We start from the raw sequence: 21,800 nt of genomic DNA, 5'->3' as shown, positions 1-21,800 counted from the left end.
TAAGTATTCATTAACTATTTTTATAAAAAATATTAAATATTGTTTGACTTACTTTAAGACTTTTGTCCTTAAAGGTTAATGACTCATTTTGTGGAGGATTAATATTCTTCCAATAAGAACACCGGTTGCGAAGTAATATATTTACTTTATTTTCTTCAATTCTTCAAAGTGGACTGTATTATAAACTATTTACTATACACTGTTCATATACTTTACTATGTACGGTTTATTCACTATGTACTTTTCTTCTTTCTCCGATGTGATCTTCATTCGATGAGTTTAAAACTTAAACTATACAATAATATTCGCTATGTTCACTATGTTCATACTATGTTCTTTCTTCCGAGTGATGTGATCACAATGAGTTTAATTCGTAAACTATACAATAATATTCGCTATGTTCACTATTCACTATGTTCATACAATGTTCTTTCTTCTTAGTGGTCTGATCACCATGAGTTTATAACTTAAACTATACAATAATATTCGCTATGTTCACTATGTTCATACTATGTTCTTTTCTTCCAAGTGATCACCATGAGTTTACAACTTAAACTGATATTACGCAGCGCGCGTCCGTATTTATATTCACAAACATTGTTTCTAGAATCATACCGAATGATCAAGCGCTCCGTGCCGCACCGCGCGAGGTTCGAGAACGCCGCCGTCTCGCTCGCGCGTACGCGACTCGCCTATATATCTATCTCGTTCTATCTATTCGGGAACAGTCGGTGCGCTTGATCGACGGATCGCCGCCGCTTACATTGTTCGCGATTGTTCTTTCGTACTATTATTCTTTACGACTAGAATTTTCTAATAATAATATACTTATTTCTACTAATTTCTACAATGTTCTACGTGCGTGAATGAAACGTAATATTTTATGCCTAAATATGATTCCATCGTGCACATTTCTCCCGCCGTCGCAACTCGCGATTAATTTGGCAGCACGATGGCTCCTCTGTTCCGTCGTCACTGGATGTACGTTGTCCGTGGCGATGTCCATGTCCATTTTCCTCGGTTGTAGATGTTCCCGATGTGCGCTGCTCCCGCCGGTGTTGGAGTGTAGGCTGGCAGTTATAAATCCAGCGTTGCCATCGTTGCTCGCTCAACACCGGCTTTTCTCCACCGTTCATCTCTTCACGTTTTCTCCAGGTAGGGTCACTGTGCGACCTTCCCCTTGTACGTTTCCATGCTGCAGCCACGACGTGTTTACTATTCCCACACGGGTCATTGAACTGCAGCAATTGTCCTGTGGCGTGATTACTGAGCCACTTGTTCGTTGTGGTCCGATCTCCGACCATTTTCATTTTCTTCTTACATTTTTCAGCAGGAGTTTCACGATCGCGCAAAGAGCACAGCTTAACCATTTCCACATTCGGTGATATCTCGGCAGGCTTGGATAACGCTAGCTGCACTTTTCCAATGTTCTTCCTATGGTGCAACAGCCGATGGTGAGACATGTTGCAGCCATCTTCACCGCAAGCTTTCGCACGGCACTTATAACGTCTATGCGTACTAAGCAGGCAGCGGAAACACAATCTACATTTCTTCGCTATGTCCCATCGTTCATTCACGCTCGCGTTACGGAACTTACTACAGTCGGACAGTCTATGTTCATTCATACACACATGGCACTGTGGTTTCTTATCCATCGCCACATAAATTTGCTCGTACCGCGGCGTATTTTCTTTCTTGGGCGCAAGTACTTCGTCCTCCTCGGAAGTACTCTGTTCTCGCCAGATAATATCCTTTTCCTTGGTGGCCTTGTTCCTGTCCGGCCATTCCTTCACTCGGCTGAGTGCATTCTCCTCATCCTCATCTGACGATGAAGCAGAATCTTCTTCCTCGTCCTCGATCTCGGCGCGAAGACGCTTCAACTTTAACTCGGCGAGGGCGAGCTTCAGCGCGGCGACTTCCTCTTCGGCCGCAAGAATTTCTCTTCTTCGTATTTTTGACACACGCGACGTCCTACGTGACCTCGCACCTTCCGCTGTTATCGCAGGCACAGCTGTAGTGGCGGTCGTAGTCGCGGTCGCTGATCCCAGCGCGATCGCGGTCGTTAACCCCATCGAAGTCGCGGTGTTCAACATCTCTGTGGCTGGCGTGAGGGCAGTAGTAGTCTCCGACGTCGCCAACTGTTCGATTATTCCTTTTCCACTTCGCGTAATCGGCATCCTTTGTTCTTGCACTGTTCCAAATCCGGCTCGAAGTGACCAGCAATGTGGAGGATTAATATTCTTTCAATATGAACACCGGTTGCGAAGTAATATATTTATTTTATTTTCTTCAATTCTTCAAGTGGACTGTATTATAAACTATTCACTATACACTGTTCATATACTTTACTATGTACGGTTTATTCACTATGTACTTTTCTTCTTTCTCCGATGTGATCTTCATTCGATGAGTTTAAAACTTAAACTATACAATAATATTCGCTATGTTCACTATGTTCATACTATGTTCTTTCTTCCGAGTGATGTGATCACAATGAGTTTAATTCGTAAACTATACAATAATATTCGCTATGTTCACTATTCACTATGTTCATACAATGTTCTTTCTTCTTAGTGGTCTGATCACCATGAGTTTATAACTTAAACTATACAATAATATTCGCTATGTTCACTATGTTCATACTATGTTCTTTTCTTCCAAGTGATCACCATGAGTTTACAACTTAAACTGATATTACGCAGCGCGCGTCCGTATTTATATTCACAAACATTGTTTCTAGAATCATACCGAATGATCAAGCGCTCCGTGCCGCACCGCGCGAGGTTCGAGAACGCCGCCGTCTCGCTCGCGCGTACGCGACTCGCCTATATATCTATCTCGTTCTATCTATTCGGGAACAGTCGGTGCGCTTGATCGACGGATCGCCGCCGCTTACATTGTTCGCGATTGTTCTTTCGTACTATTATTCTTTACGACTAGAATTTTCTAATAATAATATACTTATTTCTACTAATTTCTACAATGTTCTACGTGCGTGAATGAAACGTAATATTTTATGCCTAAATATGATTCCATCGTGCACACATTTTTTCATCTTTGTTAAAATATCATAAATCCGACTAATATTATAAAAGCGAAATAGAAATGTATTTTTGATGGGATGAAACTGTAGTACAAAAAGACATGAATGAGGAAGTGGAGGAGAAAAAATAGGAAGACTGATCCAACCATCATATTTGATTCGTAGCATGAAATAGACTGAGAGAGAGGGCGAGGAATGTATTTTTGTGACTCTGTCACGCTCTTACCATTGAGTTAATTGTGATAAAATTCGGCAGACGACCAATTGTTTATTACGATATATACTTATTACCTAAAAAATATTTTCGCCCATGAACTCGTGGTCCAGAGGCTAGTATAAATATATGCGTAAAAATACATGCTTAATATTAAATGTATAAAATAGTAGATTCTTATATGAAATTATACTTGCCACAGGTTAATGACTTCCATTTAAGTACTTGCTTAAAGAAACCAACTTACAATCCTTTAGATTGAATTAATCGTTGCGTGAATCAACTTTTCAAGTAGTTAAGGTCTTTACACAATACTGAAGAATAATTTTAGTACATTTATGATAAGTAGGTAAGTCCACCGACGATGGCCATACAATTTCCAGCTCATAATTAGCTAATACAATAGCTGTAAACAATAAAGAAATTGCAATAAAAATCTTCTTTTAATTACAATGATGATATTATTATAATGGTACCCATATGACGTCACATTATAGTAGTATGGTATATTTTAGGCAGACTGTCCATAAGTAGATATCAGATCAAACATTCATTCAATTTAATTTAAAGTCTACTAAACAATTATCAGTAAAATTAATCCTTAGCTATTCCAACGTAACTAAATAAATTATCTTATATTCCTTTACAGTCACCTTTACAGCAAGTTAATTAAATTATGCCGGCGTTCGTCGCTTCAATAGCGCCGGGTTTGAACCCACGACCCCGCCCAGACGTCGGACAATAGTTCCTTTCAGCCTGTCTGCATGACGGAATTGTGACCTAAATAAAATCTAGCACTTATTGGCTCATTCCTAGTGTGGTGAAATGAAACTGTCATGCTGAAATGTTGCTGGGTTATGTAAGAGGAGCCTGTTTTGGTATGCTTATGAGAAAATAGTGTAATGGAAAATTTTGAGTAGGTACGCTTGAATTAAAAGACAGGCTTTATGATACTGGAAGAACACTTTTGGGATAAGACGAGAATAAACTTTCGAATTTTAGGTCACCTTATTACCTTAGGTCTCCAAATTCAAAACAGTTCTAGATTTACGGGTTCTAATCCTCATATCAGAATGTCTGTTTATTTTATTGACTGCTTTTTTGTTATTTATCGTCATAGTAGACATAAATATCGTCATATTTTGATTGCTTGCTTTTGGTACGATTTCCAGATAAAATAAACTGCTACTTTTAACTTCTCATGTATTATACAGCGGCTCTAAATCTGTACTGCAGAAATCAGTATGCATATAATCAGCTCCTCAGGCTTCCGATAAAAGATTATAAAGCACGTAGTACATTATAATAGGATCACTGGCACACGTGCTTCCGCGCTCGTGGCGTGCGTCGTGAGCAACAACCTTTACTTACCCACTTATCTGTGCCTAGAACCGTAATGACGTAACCTACGACCTGATGGTATGAGGAAGTGTGGGGGTTTGGAGTGATATGACGTTTTGGAATTGGGAGTGAGATTATAGAAGAAATGCGGTCCTGTATGGCAAGATGTATAGATGTGAATGAAGCGAAAGATTTTTGTAGGGTTCGTAGCATGGGAAGTTTATAGGTTTCTGTCTACCCTCGTGTGGGAAACAGCGCACTTTTCTCCCACTATACATAATAATAATATTGAATCTTTAGCAACCCTTTTATTTTATTGCGGTACAAACACAACCAAATATTAACATGAGTCCACGGTCAGCGTAATATATCAAGATGCCGAGGCATTTCAGCGTGTTGAGGTGATGCTCAACATGCTGAAATGTATAAGTCATAATTTGCATTTGCATTATTTTTAGACCCAGGATGTGCTATGAAATGAAAATGTTGCTAACTTGAATTGGAACAAACTCTGCCCTCGGCGAGTTTGTGTACAGGTTTCTACATTAACTTTGCAGTAACATTTTCTCAGACATATTTGTCAACGGACTTAACAAAACTTTAGTTCGAATTATTGTCAAAACTGTACAACAACTTTGACAAAACTTTGAAACTATCTGAAAACTAAAGCTCAAGAACTACGACATCTCTAAAGAGAATTTCTTCATACAGCAAAAGTTTCATAAACTTTTACAGATTCTGTTGAAAACTTCAACCGAACTCTGTGACACTAATTAGACCTAACAGTAATGATTATAATCTTCGTCTGTTTATAGAAACTAGACTTTATGCTTATAACATTAGAGTATATTTTCTTTTGACTTTTAATTTATCTATTACAGTTATTATTAGTCCCCCTAATGTCACACTAATGGGGCAGTTATCATACTAATTATATCTCGGACTAAATACTGTTTGAACTTTAAATGTCAAAACTGTTTGTCGGGATACGTTCGAGTATATTTTCGTTATAAGTAGAGTCAGGGACAGGAATAAGTATACAATGTCCCATTTTTATCAAAACTAGCTTTGAATAAAAACAATCCGCTATTGGGCATTTGGGTGGACTCAAGGCCCAACTCTTACATTATCACGGGAGGAGACTCTACCCCAATATTGATTCAGAAACATGTAAAAAAAACTTGACGTTTCGGCATTACACTATACTCGGGCCATTAAGAACGTGCGAAGACTCTGACGTAGTTCGCAAGTTCGTAATAGGCCGAGTATAGTACCGTACAGAGAATAGTTATTTTATAGGATTATTGAATTCATGTTCATCTATTGACAGTAATCCTTTCAGCGCGACTTACTGAGTTAACTTAAGTTATCTAACCATAATTAACACTAATAAGGCTCACTAATTGTAAATATAATTACTTGATTAGAAATAACTTAGGAGCAAGCCAGCTAAGTGATTTCAAATCGTACTATAATAAATATTTAATGTTTTTCAAATGAATTTAAACTATCAATAAATATAATTTATCTTACGGTATTTATAGATATAAATCGTTTATTAATTAATATACGACTTCCTTCAGAACGTAAAGATTTTACTTCCTAGATTAAATAACAGTTAGTTCTTATAATATTAATGATTGCAGTCTAGAAATAATCATGTAGTACTTTCCAGCTATTAAAGTTTTTAAGGTATACACCAAGTGGCGCATTTTGATCTTTACCTACACCTATGGGAACAAGGCGTGATTTTATGTATGTATTAACGTTATAAATACCAATGAAACTGTTTTTTCAGCAAAACTGCGAAATCGAATAGCTGCGAAGTTAGAAGTTAAATATACCTACGTGATCAGAGCTGCTACGACAATATCTCGTCGTCTATTTGAAAAACCTGTCCTTTTAACCGACAAAATTTAAAATACTCTGCACACAAATCATGTTCGGCAAAAAACCTATGTCAATTCACAATATGATACAAAAGCTCCAATTTGCATACAAATCCGGTCAGTCTTTATCATATTCACAACGGAACTCAATAAACTGCATACGAGGTATTTTGCATAAAAATCGCTCGATCACTCACTCGACTGGTCCGTGGCTAAAGCTAGGAATACAATAATCGTTCTAAAATTTATTTTGTGAATACACTAGGTGATATTTAGTTCCCAATGTCTCATGACATGTCAATCGAAACCGAGTGATAACGCTAGATAAATCTTATGTGAAAAGAAAATCGTTTATTACCATATTTTTTTTAACAACGTTTCGAGTTTCAATTGACCCCACACTAGGATGTTTGTAAGGATCGTACCAAATGGCGTACTTTGGTCTCTGCCATCATCTGCATGAGAAAAAGGCGTGTTGTGTGTGTATACATGTAACATACACACACAAAATCATGCCTTTTCTCGCCTTAAATTTCATAATATCGCGCGGTTTATATCTCGTAGATTCGTAGCATGTCGTGCGAAGTCCAGCAGAGTCGCTCTGCTTCTCCCGACGTCACTGGCGACACATGTTACAAAACATTTGTCCCCTAATGTATGCCTGGCTTTTTAGCCGGACATTTCGACCGGCTATCCCTGGCTTTAAGCCATTATACAAGCTACAAAGTAACATTTACATAGTTCAACGTGCCGTACAGTTGACGAGTTAACTGGGTTAACCCGTCCCGGTTCATGCACTTTCAGGCTTGAATGTTTCAGGGACGGTCATAGGGTTGCGGTTAAAGTGTGGGGGAGGAAATAGAGTGGTTTGATGCAGGTTTATTTTTGTGGCTTTGGATAGATCTATTATTGGCTCGTGTTTAAATTTGGGTCACAAATTGTGGCTTATACAAAATTTTGGATTAGGTTTATAATAGTTTTGAGTTGTTCTCAGTTGGTTGCGCTCACCTATCGATAAAAGTTCACTTAGATAACCTTTGGCACAAACATTTCATCAGCCACATAGGGCTATTTCAGCTGATCGTCTACGTGCTTCATAGGGTACGTTAAATGTCGGTCCCAGTTATTTATTAGGTTAACTATGACAACCATTGATTACTAGGCATTACTAAAACGTTACAGTCGATGTGCACTATAACTTTTTAACCCGGCATTAGTCGCGCACTATTGCACTAACTCTGCTAATTATACAACCGTATTAATACTAGCCTATACCCGCGATCCACACCGAAAACACTAAAAGTACCTACAGCAAAAGCGACACATACAAGCGAAACCAGAACCATAAAAGCTATTTAGAAGACTAGATATTTAAAAAATACTAAAGAAAAACCTTTACGAACTAGATTAGTTTACAATCTCCATATTGAATAAGACGTGGACTAGACTATTTGCTATCCGAACTATTATCTTATTTCCTCCCATCTACATACGTATTGTATTTATCAAAAATATCTGTAACATTTATGTACACCCATTACGCTCATGTAAATAAAATTTCTCACGATTTATAAAATCTTTGTAAGTATGTGTTAAGATATCACGCCAAATTACAGACATTAACACTTATAGCACTTCATGTTACAGAATCTGTAATAGCATTCTTAATTATCAGATAACTAAACTTCTGACTACAGTCTCCTGGTTACAGGAGTCTCGGGTGACAAAAACAAATTGTAACATCAGCTGACCATCATATTAATTATTTTGTTGGTTCCACGTACAATTAATTCTAACCTGCTTGATAGAATAAAGAATGTAATCTTCTTCTGAGTAATATCTGTTTAATATGTATTCATTACTGAAACAACGGTCATTTATTATTTTCTCTTTTTCTTATCGAGCTATGTTTGTCATAGAGCCTTAACAGACGTTTAAATGAAGATATCTAAGTTGTTGGACAATCTTATAGATCACTTTCAAATATTCAAAATTATTTTTACTCATATTTTGATAACCATGAACTTGCTAAGTATTGAGTTCATGGCAGATTTTTCAACCTTAGATAATTTATTTGACGGAAAACTTTGATATTTTAACAAATTTAATGTAAGGGAAGCCAGTCATGTTACGAAATCTATCCAATATCCATCCATAAAGTTATCCTACAAATCAGACTTGACTCAAATATCCCTAAACAAATTCTCATGGAGCGTAGATCGGTTGTCTGCCACCAAGGAAAGCTCTTCCTCATCAATGATATAACGTTGCATCTTATCACAAATCCCATCTGTGTTCACCGTTCGTGTGTGAGAACCCACTGGTATTTGGGAGTACACGTCGCGATCTTACGCAACACTATTGTAATATTGTAACGAGCTGAGCCTAAGGAAATGTAGGAAGAAATGAGACTGTCTATTCTCACTCAAGTGCTTTCCATTTAATGCTAATTTTGTTGGTGGTAAAGTTCAAGAACGGCTCTTTTATCAAACAGACAGTAAAATGTCTTTCGATCCTTTCCTTAGTAACTCTGGAAAGTCCCTTGCCGGGTTTTCTTCCAGGCTCTGTGCATACCCTTGTTTCCATGTGGTGGGTTTATTATTTGTTTCTAGTACTGTGGAGTTTTCTGCCTTTATCTGGTGGCAGAAAATTGGGAAGAAATATCTGGAAGAAAAAAAGGAGGTGTTTGTTCAATAGCGAGATACGTAAATGGTTATTTAAAAAACCTGTCTTATGACCGGTTTCTGAGTGCATTTAGCGGTAGTTTATCTATTTAATAGCGTTTAAACTTATATTAAAAAAAAAAAAAAAAAACGCTAATGGTTAATTAATTTTTGAGCAAGAGATTTCCCGGTTGCCTCACAAGGTGAAAATATTATTGTTTAATTAGAGTGTTGATCAACCTAACTTTGTCTAGAGATTTACCAGCCATTATCCGTTTTTGTGAGTTACCGTTCTTATATCGTTACATTCGGTACACAGAGCGTGTACAGAGGTCGCCGCCTGACCGCGCACTTACGTAAACCATTGTTTCCACGTAATTAATTCTGAATACCAACCATATAAAGATATTCACGGCTTGGAAAGTGCTTCATAATTAAGTTCATCTTGTTTCATTTGACCTGTGATATTGACTTTGAAACATTGCGAGAAACGTTTGAATGTCAAGTATGACTTTTCAATGTGTGAAATAATTCTACGAAGGGACTGTTTAATTTTCCCATTTAACTTAATTATATTTGTTAGAATTTTTGACGGAACATTATACCTTAGGGTAGAGTAGCTCTTTTTTGACAATGGAATGGGATTCGAAATGTCATCATCAGATAACTCAAAAATTTTCATGTATTTCCATGTTAACATCCACCTAGCATAATTTACTGAATTTTGTGCAAATTTTCGTGACGATTATAATTTAACTACTCGAGATTCATCGTTCATTCACCTCTTTTGCTTACGGTTCATTCAATCTGAGATACATGTTTGATTAACTTGTTCTAAAATGTAATTCTGTGATTGTTGTAATCTTTTAATTCACTAGAATTGTTAATCTACTATAATCTGCATTTAATTATACAACCTTCTATCCCTGAAACTCTTCCAGATACAACATACATGAAAACAAAATTATAACTTTATCTAGTCGCGTAATGTGTCGTTTAGACAACAATATTATTTTCAACCGAAAATGAGACAAAAGTGAAAATACTCCATATTCCTTCATATAAAGGTCATCTCATTAAAACACCCTTCTAAGTAAGAGAAAGCAGTTGCCACCTCATGAATCATTACGAACAAATCCCACAATTTATCTATTAGATAGTTTAATTCGCCTTTTACGTCTTGATTATCAGCCGGTGCAGTCACGAGCCGTATTCGAACTTTGAACCGTGACGTAATATGGGAAACATTCAACAATTGAGTTATTGTTTCACTTGTACATCTTGTGATCAAGTGATCGATACTGGTCGGAGATTATCTTTGTTGCTATCTTGTAGTTCACCCTTTTGTAGAGTTGGGCCGCAACTTTGTATTGGCTGTGTATGATTTTGGACCTTATGTGTTTCTAAAGTGTAATGTACTATGAGTGTGATGCCATGGGGTGGTACTATGAATTTATAATAGGTTAGTTATTGAAGCTGTCCAGATGGTCGGTAAAAAATGATATTAAGATTCTTATTAGGGAGCTGAGAACATATTTTGTGCTTTCCAGAAAATATTTTAATATGTATTTTTTAGTTTTAATAAAATACTGTTATAATCTATTAGTCTATATTAACAGATTATACAATTATTGGCTTTGGCAAAACATGAAAACTAAATTGCTTATTTCGTAAATTATTTATCTCAATTAATGTCCAACAGAAAAAAAAATACTGTCACAAAACAACAAGTTGACAAGCCAAAAAATGTTCACCATTCCCCAGACAATTCATTCTCTGATAAAAGAGGAAATATTTCACATTTTTCTAGAGAAATATCAGACGTCTGTACGAGTGACAGTCCTCTCAAAAATTACAAACAATTGTCTAAAAATAATCTCTAAACGTATTTACGGAGTGCCGCGCCTCTCACTCGTCACTGAAGCGTTGACTTGAACACAATCGCGAACGTTTGACGTCTTGAAACGTCAAATGACGTCACGCAGTTGTCGTGGACGCTTTTAGAAGCGAGTTGAACTGCCGCTTTACGTGAAGCAAATCTTTGGATACATGCGGAAGTATGATGCTTTGTGGCTCAATAAATTAATGTAATAAGTACCTATTAATTACGTCTGCAGTCTGGGTGGTAGTGTGTACGACTGCTGATCAATTCTCCAATAAAATTTCTGGGGCAAGCAAGGAGTTTTTAGTGGCTTTTTTATATGTTATAACATATCTCAATAGTAGCCCAGGCATCTAATTAATGTTATAGCGGAAAAGCTGTAAAAATCGCTCTCTTTTTATGAGAAATAAATGAAAAACTATTTTCTTCGATACAAAATAACTGTTTGAAAGATTTTATGCGCCTTGACGTCATTTTGTTTTCGTTGCTATGGACAAATATAGCCAGACTAAAAATTAATTCGGCTATTGTTGTTTGAGGTAAATAATTTATAATAATAAGTAATCAGTGCTATTATGTAGGTGTTTATATCGATAATTAATTTGCATTTGTGATAATTACTTTGTAAGCTGACGTGGAGGTCGTAGGCAGGAATGGAATGACATAATTATTTTCAAATATGTCGGTGTGCTGGTGGAAAGGAAACTCGCATACCTATTTATTATTTACGTTAATTTCTATAGTTTGCTGCATTAAAATATAGTCTTGTACATCATAAAAAATGTTTGAAAATTGCCGCTCAAATAATTATCTACTAAAATAATGATTAATTTAATGTGAATTTGTATTATAGAGATTCTACTATAGAGATGGATGGTACTGTCGTAGACAATAAATAGCTGAACGTCGATGATGATCGTCTAAGAAATTCATTGAGAATTTTCACGAAATTTCGTTTTCACGGCCCATAGTAACGTAGTAGCCCTCTGGAACGAATGTGGAGTTAGACCATGAATCAGGCTATGGATCCAACATACTGACAAAGCATGGCTTTACAAAAAAATGTTGGGACTGTCAATATAGATTATCTAACATCACATCAAGACCTGCGGGAGTAGAATAATAACACTTATTAATATTATAAATGAACTTAGCATCTACGTAACCCATGTACCGTTAGAAAGGTATCTAATATAAGTACATTAGACGACATTCAATGTAATAACCGCTTTGATTCCGGGCGTAAACTCGCTGCGGAATGTTAGTTTCAATCTGCAATTACTTTCTCTGCTTATGTTTGAACTAGCTGAATTTGGTACTTTAAAGTAATATTGCTCACCTTTTAAAATTGAATGTAGGACTTATATTAATTGCCTAATAGCAAGTGCCAATTCCAATTTATTATTGTTTGCCTATACTTGTCTACCGTAGAATCGAAAAAAAATGAGTACTGAGGGGGAGGCCTATACTCAACAGTGGGTAGAAGTGGGCTGGATAGATAGATAGATAGATAAATTACCAATTCATGAGATGTAATAGATTCAAATAATTGTTCACTACTCTTTGCTTGAAAGTCTGACAACCAGTGTTACCGAGAGGTATCGTGTTATTATCCAAGTAACTGGGTTGTGGAGGTCCGATAGGCAGTCGCTCCATGTAACATACTGGTATTCAGCTGCATCTGGTGAGACTGGATGCTGATTCAAACTTGAGGGAAGAAATACTGATAATAAAGACTTCTGCCCTTACTTCTTTTGACATCTTTGACGCCAGCATTCCTTATTTTATAGAGGTACCTTTGCCCTTAATAATATGTTTTGATACTAGCGTCCGGTTACCCTCTTTATTATACTGACTCAAATCAAAGCTCAAAAACCCCAAATAAAAGCGACTATTTTTGGCAGACATTTGTTATTTATTTAGTACTCATATTATGAGAACTTACACGCGCGTGTAAGCTCATGTTCACAAGTCTATATTATATCAAATGACTAGACTATAACTGACAGGTGTCTCTAGAAAAATTATACAGACTTAATAGGGAACAAATGTCCTGCGACAAGTGTCGCCAGACGTGGTTGGTTCGGTCATAAGTCGTGCGATGTCGCCAGACATGTCGAACGAAATCCGGCTTCGCTGTACACGTCACCGCCACCTAATATCCTGGAATATTTGCCTCCTAAACAACGGATACACTGAAAGACAAATGTCTGAGATCATGTGTCTGCTATATCAATTCAAATTCAGAATATCCTTTTTTTTGTAAACTTTGTAGAAAGTATTTGAAATAGTCGTATTTTGTAATTTTTTGACAGTTTCGAAAAAGCCGGTTGACCTGCTCTAAACATGTCACGCGAAGCCAGGATGATGACGAAATAAAACGAATTTTCCTGAAACATAAAGCTACGTGTTTACAATTTTACTGTACAGTTCACAATAAACACATTAAATTGTGTTTCATGAATAGACAGTAATTATGTCTGTAAACATATTGTAGCGAATCGCATGTTTGTTGACTATACAAATAGATTTGATGACGACAAACGACTATTTGTACTTATTACGTATGTATGTGTTTGTCCGCCTGTGTCCAAAAACAGTAGCCATCGGAAATTGTCTGTAGGAGCACCAATTTAAGTTTGGTTTTAGTCTTATCATTATTGTAGTAAAATTAAGATGGCTTCTATTACATAAAAAGGAACGAAGGAAATGCGGAGATATATCAATACTGTCATACTTTGGACCTGTCTAATTTTCTTCTTTGTTCTCAACCATATTTTTTTTTTTTTTTTTTTTTTTTTTTTTTTTTTTTTTTTTTTTTTTTTTTTTTTTTTTTTAAAGACAACTCCCGCACTAAGAATTGCTCTTGTGTCGCGGGGACTTTTACAAACACACAAACAACGGACACAAAGCACAACCAGACCCGAAACAACAATTATTTGTGGATCGCACAAATAATTGCTCCGTGTGGGAATCGAACCCACGACCTCCCGTTGCAGTGGTATCGGCGTGGCGACCTAAACCACTGCGCCACGGAGGCAGTCAAACCAATATTACGGTCAGCATCTACTTGGACCTATAAAGTGTGAACTGGACTGGACTGAGTTTTTATGAAGCTTCAGCTGACTTTCCCAACTGACTGAAATTGAAACACCATGACGCAATATTACAGAATATTACAGTTACTTGTAGGTTACAATCCAAATAATGACCAGCGTGTTTTTCTGATGTGTCATGCTTATACAGTTACGTTAATTAGTACAATTTACTAGACCGTCTGATGACCCTTTACTCTGAAGTAGGTACTAATATTTCTGCAAATTAGTTCATATTGCATGTAGAAGAACATAGAAACATCTGGTCATTTTTTCAAGGGTTCCGCCCTATAACTGAGCCTTCGCTGTCGTCTGTCACCAAGAGCAGGTATCTGATAAACGGTAATAACTAGGAAGCTGAAATTTTCACAAATCAAGTATTTCCTTTCCCGCTGTAACAAGAAATACTAAAATTAAAAAGAAATATTACTCGGCGTCCCCATACGGGAGTAATGTTCGTATCATTTTTAAATTAATCATACTACCAACTAGGCTATTTAGCAAATTGAGGTGCAGAATAAACGTCGAAAAAAGCACTGCATACTAGTGAAATTCTAAAAACAGATTTTTTTTTACAGTAAGCAACTGGTCGACTTTGTTCAATACCTTGTTTTTAACTTGTTGCATATTCCACGGTTCAGGTACTGAGTGACTAACGGCTGGTTAACTCCAGGTCAAACGTCTTCGACATGCAACCTCGGTGTTCAATCTAGCGTCTCTGTCGTTGTTCACCCTGTAAACAACTAGTAGTTGTCAGGATTACGTGTTTACAAAGAATCAGAAGCAAATAGCTAGCTTCAACAGGCAATGGAAGTTGTCTTGGTAATAAAGCTATAAGATTATATCAGTTTAAATACTCGTACAACTATCTTTCTTTTATCCTTTTCTGCTTCATGTCTCAATGCTTGTCATACGCTAAGTGCTATAAAACAAATAACATTTGCTGTTCGGTATAGGATCAGTGGTTAAGGCAACGTCTAAGGCAGACATTACTTTGATGCATGGCTGCTAGGCGGCATTAGAGTCGAGTGTCTTCGTGCTTCCGAAGGCATGTAAAAATCGGTTCCGGTTTACCAGCCGTTACGGCATTGTCAAAAGCCTGAAGGCCTCATGTTTGAACAAACTTTGACACTTGGTTGACGACTCATACAATAAGTTTATAATGTACCAACATCTTTTAATTCGAATTATCCTTATGCGCGTAAAATTCAAGTGTGTGATTTGTCACCGTGTGCGTCAAAATTAACATGGTGTTATCAATTGACTATTGTCATAGTTCTGGTATTTCCTTATTTAATTTATAGTCGTTAGTTTTATTGCCAATATCCTGTTGCGCCTATTAATATTGTTACTAATTCTGGATACTTTGGTATTTCGTCTAATATAAAATGTCTCAATTTTTGATTTTGAATAATTTGATAATTGACAATATAATTAATCGTCGCTAAATTTTTTTTTTTCTCTCTTATCTTGATATCTTATATTGAAATGTTTTTTGATTTTGTTTTTTAGTTCGAAAGCGAGAAATTCCCCGCAGTTGGATAAAATAAGCTGTATTTTTTTAATTATTAAAATCAACCCAAGTTATGTACCTCTTCACCTTCGACCATATTATCTAAACTCTTAGGAATTACCAATACGTCACATATTATCATTTAATTATTCATACAATCTGATGCTAGAATATTGATTAATTACGTGGTAATTATCTATTAAGTACCTTAAATTTTGATACCGAAATTCTTTACATTATAAATACTGATACACTGATAAAAGTTACAGACGTACATATATATTTGTTGCTTTTTAGCGGAACTTAGACAGTTAAATTTTGGAAAAATGTGAATAGACATCATCCTTGCTAGTCTATTATGACTGGAGACACACAGGACAGTAATGCTTGAAAAAGAGAGGGTACAATTTTAACACGCCTTTAAACGCCTTTTATACGCCTACAAAGATCTATTACGACGTACGAATTTGTGGGTCAGTTTCAGTAGGAAATCGCGCATGACAAGACAGGTTTATGTATAAAAAAAGACGACCATTAAATACAAATAGATACCAGTAGGTCTAAAAACAATATTCCTCATATTTTTGTCAAGCCCTCGGTATTACATTGACCAGGCACAAATATTTTTTTCACACTTAGCCGTGTACTTGCACCAAATATTAGCACATACATTTAACATGTTAATTGCTTGACCAAACTATGTTTAATATTCTAGGAATCATTTTATTATTCCCAGTGTTTTCACAGCCATTAGGTAATAGGTATATTAATTAACATTATGATATTAGTCTGGACGTCCATACCAGATAGGTTTTATTAAAATTACTATAATTTCGTTGGCATGTCAATTATTTACATGTCATTCTTTAGATGCTCTCAGGAGAAGTTATAACCATTTGAGAAGGCCTATAGTTTGGTCTTTTCTCTGTAATTGAGCAAAAAAGAAACGTGCTTTAAAATGGTTTGGTCAAAATCTGTTATCCGCTAGCACATTTGCATATGAATGCAAAAGTAACTATTTGTCTGTCTGTAAAGGTATTGCGTCAAAAGTGCCGAGTCGTTTCGTCCGAAGAAGAAGAAAAAGTACCTTATAACGGCTAATATATACATTATTATACATTATTAGTTCGATAGCAGCAGACATAATTATTATACTAGGCTGTTTAACATTTGTATGACCTATTCATACAAAACCCACTGTATTATCGATATGTATGTATAACATAGTTTTTACATTTATCCTATGTTTTATGCCCTGAACACGAGCTCAGCACGCCATGTTTGACTCGACCACTCTCGTTATTAAAATAACGCTTCCATCTTCATTTTCTTTTATTAAACAACTTGAAATAACACGGCTATGAATAGGACAAGAAGATAGTAATTGTAGTTATTATAATTGTATTAGTCAGAGTACTAAGAATCATTTGTATTACCGATATTTGTACTGTGGACTTTGGCACCTTTCTCTGCACATGTGCAGTAATATAAAATGCTGTTTCTACTTAAAATTTACTCAATATTCTAGGTACTTGTTCAATGTTACAATAATTACTGAAATTGATTGCCTTCGTTATTCCAATAAAGCTTGATTAAATTCTTCCTGCTACCGGCAGACTGTTGCTATTTCATAATCCGTCACCATTAAACGGTATCAACCGCACGTGCCATCTGAAATTCTAATACTACCACATGACATAAAAAGGTCAACGATAAGCGGACTTAAGAGCCAGTTTTTCAACAAACTTTGGGCATAATATCTGCATTGCAGATCGCTTGCTTCCGTTTTCTATGGCTTTGTACTCATTTGCAAGTATTATGTCAGAGGCCTTCGTCTATCTCAGCTCTCTATTGGCTCAAGAGACAACGCCAACTTTGTTTCAATGCCAATAAATCATTATTTTACCTCGAATGCAGTCTTAAAATTGATACCGGCCCCTACATTGTTGTTTTATGGGCGTGTAAAACTATGAGTGATTGCGCGTCACTATCGGTCAAAAAGCTAAAGACCTATGTGTCAATTTCCTGGCAGACTGCGAATTTCTCGTGTCCAACCTGTTTGACGTTGCAGCGAAAAAATACAATCGAACCATTGTAAAGTCAACTGTAATCACATCATGGTAGGGCTCATTTTAAATTGATGGGAATTGTGGTTCGAAAACCAATTTCGCTCTCAACAGCCGACGCAGTACCCAGTAATAATTCAGTACGGCGCGTGACTGCGCACACGAAGGACGTGCACACTACGTCCGAACGGAAAATAAATCTTATTATCCGACGCGATCGTGAATTTTGCAAAGTTTAAATTTCGTTGATCGAATACGTGTTTTAGCTTTCTATTTTATTCGCATTCTAAAGTGTTTTGTAGTGCTTGGAATATCTTTTTGGATTGTGGTATATCTTCTTTAACGTGAGTTTTTTATCATCTGGGTAATCCCTCTGCGTGTGTTTGCAAAACATCGATTGAACACGTAGGGCAAAACTATTAGAATACTACACTGTGTAATGTAATATTTTAGGTTTCTGGTTTCATTTTTGAATGCTTATGAGAATTAAATTCGCACAATTTAGTGTAACTTTCAATTGGTATTTTCAATTAAGTTTGGAAGGTGCGAATTGATTGCGGAATTTTAGTTTCAGTTTTAGGTAATTGTTTTTACAGAGTTGATAATTTCTTAACTTTTTTCGATTACTAGTATACTTATTTATTTTGTATTCGTTTTTAATGTGTCTCCAATGGCAATAAACATTATTAAGTACCTCGAGATAAAGTGCCATCAGTTAATCGATGTTCTTTACGGCACTTTAATCTATTGTTTTTAATATTCATCCTTGTTTTAGAAATAAAACGGAAAGAAACCTTGGTTTTTATTCTCAATAACACAAACGTACTGTGAAGACGTTTCGCATGATTTATGAATGTTACACGAAGTTTTTCTGGAGTAATTCTTTGTAACGAAACGTCTGCATTGGACAAGTGCGAAATATATTTTCATCAGTAATTTCGTTTACGCCTGGCTTCCAATAGATATGTCTTTTTCTGTATAGTAATCAATCACGATATTTGGAGAAACTAAACAGTCCATAAAAATTAAATAAAATAAAAGAATGAAAAAACTTAACATCAATTAGGTATATTTTTCGGAAACTAAAACCTTTTGAGGCTGAAGGAGATTATGATAATAATATGAGCAAATCATCAAGAAACGTAGTAAGGGATCAATCAAATTAAATAAATTATATTTTGCGGGTCAACATTCCTTTGTCCTTACATACTATAAATTATAAAATTAGGAAAACAAGCCTGTTAGCAACACTAGGGACATCATTTTCCGTATCAATGTAACCAATCAAATATCAACACATGAGACTATAGTAGGCAACTCATCAACATAATTAATACACGAACTGCAACATAATACGTGGTAGGAAAACCTTTTGATGATCATGTTGACAGTAACCGTGTGATGTAAACAATTAGACATAACAATCAAAGGTAAAGTATGGATGTTGTTGATTTAATTGTCTCTCACAATTAGGATTCGTAACAATGTTTGTTTAGAGTACCTATGGCTGAAGATGTGATGGTTGTATGATGAGATGTAAATGAAGGCGTTTTAAGATGTTTCGAGCATAGAAATTAACTTGAAGTGATTTATTCAGTTGTAAAAATTACGAAATTGAATGGATTTAAAGAAACGAAGGTATAAGATAACGATTGGTGCCCGAAATGAAATTTCTGGTTTAGTTGCTAATAAAGTACTGTTAAAAAATACCAACTTCATAAAATTATACTTTTGAAATGACTTCATTTCGATATCACGCTATATCTATATCATAGTATTTCTCGGTAATAGTGTAAAATTACACTCTAATATAGGCTTTTTAGTTATTTATATTCACTTACACCCTCGTTCCATATTTTTACTTCAGACAATCTACATTAAAATTTCGGTACCCAAATAGTATTATGCTATAAAAATACTTACTCAAAAGATCAAGTAAAGGTGTTTTACAAGTTTCGTTTGCCACGCGACTACAAAATCGCGGATGGACAGATGTGCCCCTTTTATTATTATAATGTGCAGCTTGCGGGGTGCTACAGGGTGTATTCTGGGACCGTTATTGTTACCTATTGAAAAGACGACGTATCTCTGGGTCTTGAATTTGTAAGAATATTTGTAGATCACCGAGTTATTTTATACTAAGTGATATAAAATAACCACCTTTCTTCCGTATTGTCGCTATAAAAACGGGGTCAGCCTGCTCCAATACAACGAAGTAATAGTAGCCGCTGTTCATGTGTTTCTAACTACTAATTCAGTCCAAAATGTCATCGTATCATACAAGATACTCCGACTATTTTCAATCGTCTGTAGGTATAACACAGTGCACTGCTTAGTTTAAAATCAGTTGGCCGTGTCAGTGCCCAGAAGCGTAAAAATTATTCAAATATATGTCAAAATAATTAATTACTGTATTGATGTCAGCTTTTACGTAAACGTCAGGTGTGATTCTTATGGCAAATAAAATGCGCAGAGTCAGTATCAATGAGATTGGAGTCTATTGTTCTTTAAAACAGTCGGTCCCATAGAATTGGCTTGCGAAATGATTGCCAATCAATTCGATAAAAAGGCTAACTCGCCGCTACGGAAAAAGAGAACTTGGTAAAGGTATGATAATTCTAAAAGTTAGCAGTTATTTTGTCTGTATTTGATTGCTTTTAGGAAAATAGGGGACTTTACGTTAGGCTAATGTATGTATGTGTATATCCTTCTCAAAACAAAAGTGTGTAGATTTCTGATTTGGTGCCGGGCCAGGACTATTTTTCGGTGCTAGGTTTTCATTTTGAACTTAAATATGTCTAACGCAACTCAACTGACTCCAGTCATAGAATTATATTAAATTTAAGTTTCGTATTTACTCAATTCAAAAGCATAGAAGCCATGGTCTTAGACGAAATACACTGAACCAATCCTTACTGATTCTTCTTGCGTTACTCTGCCATTAGCATAGAATAAATAAACATATTTTTATTACAAAACGACATAATATGATCAAATCAAAACTTGAACTCATTTATCAGCATGTTGTCCTTTTTTAATAGCTTTGAACAGAAAGAGATGCGTGTAAGATTAAAACTAGTTCAAATACGATGTGCAATCATATTGGCACTAACGAAATTTAAATATTTCAACACCTACCAGTTTGGCGACGCAGATTTTAATTTGATTACTAAAAAATATATGGAAGCTATATTTTGCCTGACTTTTTTTTAAAAACGGTTGACTGTAGGTTTTTAAACAGGTCAGAATTGGTCTACCAACTTTTAACTAAATTGTTAACAGCCGGGAACATCTTATATAGTCTCTTTCGAAGCGCATATATGTTAAGCTGAAATATCACTAAGCGGCTACCCACCTATTTATTTATTGGTTGCTCGCGCTAAGGGGTGCTTTGCCTTCTGATCAGTCACATTACAATATATTTAAGCGGTGACAACAATGAGAGCGAGTTTTTCTTTAAGGATGGTATGTTTTTGTGCTGATTTTTTATAACTATAGTTCATTCAATAGTTTGGCATTCCTTGTACTTTATGTCCATTGTTTGAGTATATTATTATTGGAACGTGACAAAATACAAGTGAAACGGTCTCTTTGACTGACTTTATTTTATAAATATCCTTTTAGTTACCTTTTACTCGAATAACATGACATTTATGATGTCATGAAAAATCATGAAATATTTGATTTTCCTTATTTTACCATAGAACTTTTACTTTATGCCAATAAATACCAATATTTAAACTTCCAATAAAACAAATCCTCACTATATTTTTTTTTTTCAAAATAACCGTACGTGAGAATCTTAATCGCGAGGTAATACCTTAACTACTGGTCTAAAAAAGTCTTCAAGAAATCTGTTATTCTTAGTCTTGTTTCTTCGTAAGTCACGCCAAATTTGGATAAAGTAGTGTCAACTTAATCTCAAATAACTTAATCATCGTGAGAACTGTCAAAAACACCCACAGAATAAAAACACAACTATCCATCAAACAATTGAAACTTAAAACGACTACCGAAACCAAACGCTTGTCTCCAAAACTGATTGCAAAATATCAATAAATACTTACTCAAGGTAACGCAATCTAATCCAGAAT

At 35.6% G+C, this 21,800-nt stretch overlaps 1 protein-coding gene across 3 annotated transcripts in view; it reads left to right on the top strand.

The window, feature by feature from the left end:
- LOC142987186 (SUN domain-containing ossification factor) overlaps positions 1–21,800 on the top strand; it is a 103,976-nt gene that overhangs the window by 48,274 nt on the left and 33,902 nt on the right. Inside the window, exon 1 of one of the 3 annotated variants that reach the window (XM_076135775.1) lies at positions 17,840–18,034. The exons of 1 other annotated variant lie outside the window; for it this stretch is intronic. The gene's annotated coding sequence lies outside the window, so the exon portion shown is untranslated. Of the gene's footprint in view, positions 1–17,839; positions 18,051–21,800 lie in introns of those variants that run through there. One more of the 3 variants, XM_076135774.1, reaches the window with a different exon arrangement.

This window comes from Anticarsia gemmatalis, chromosome 3 (genome assembly GCF_050436995.1).
Source record: "Anticarsia gemmatalis isolate Benzon Research Colony breed Stoneville strain chromosome 3, ilAntGemm2 primary, whole genome shotgun sequence".
Lineage (NCBI taxonomy): Eukaryota > Metazoa > Arthropoda > Insecta > Lepidoptera > Erebidae > Anticarsia > Anticarsia gemmatalis.
The sequence above is the reverse complement of the archived record's forward strand: the minus strand, read 5'-3'. Positions and strand labels throughout refer to the sequence as shown.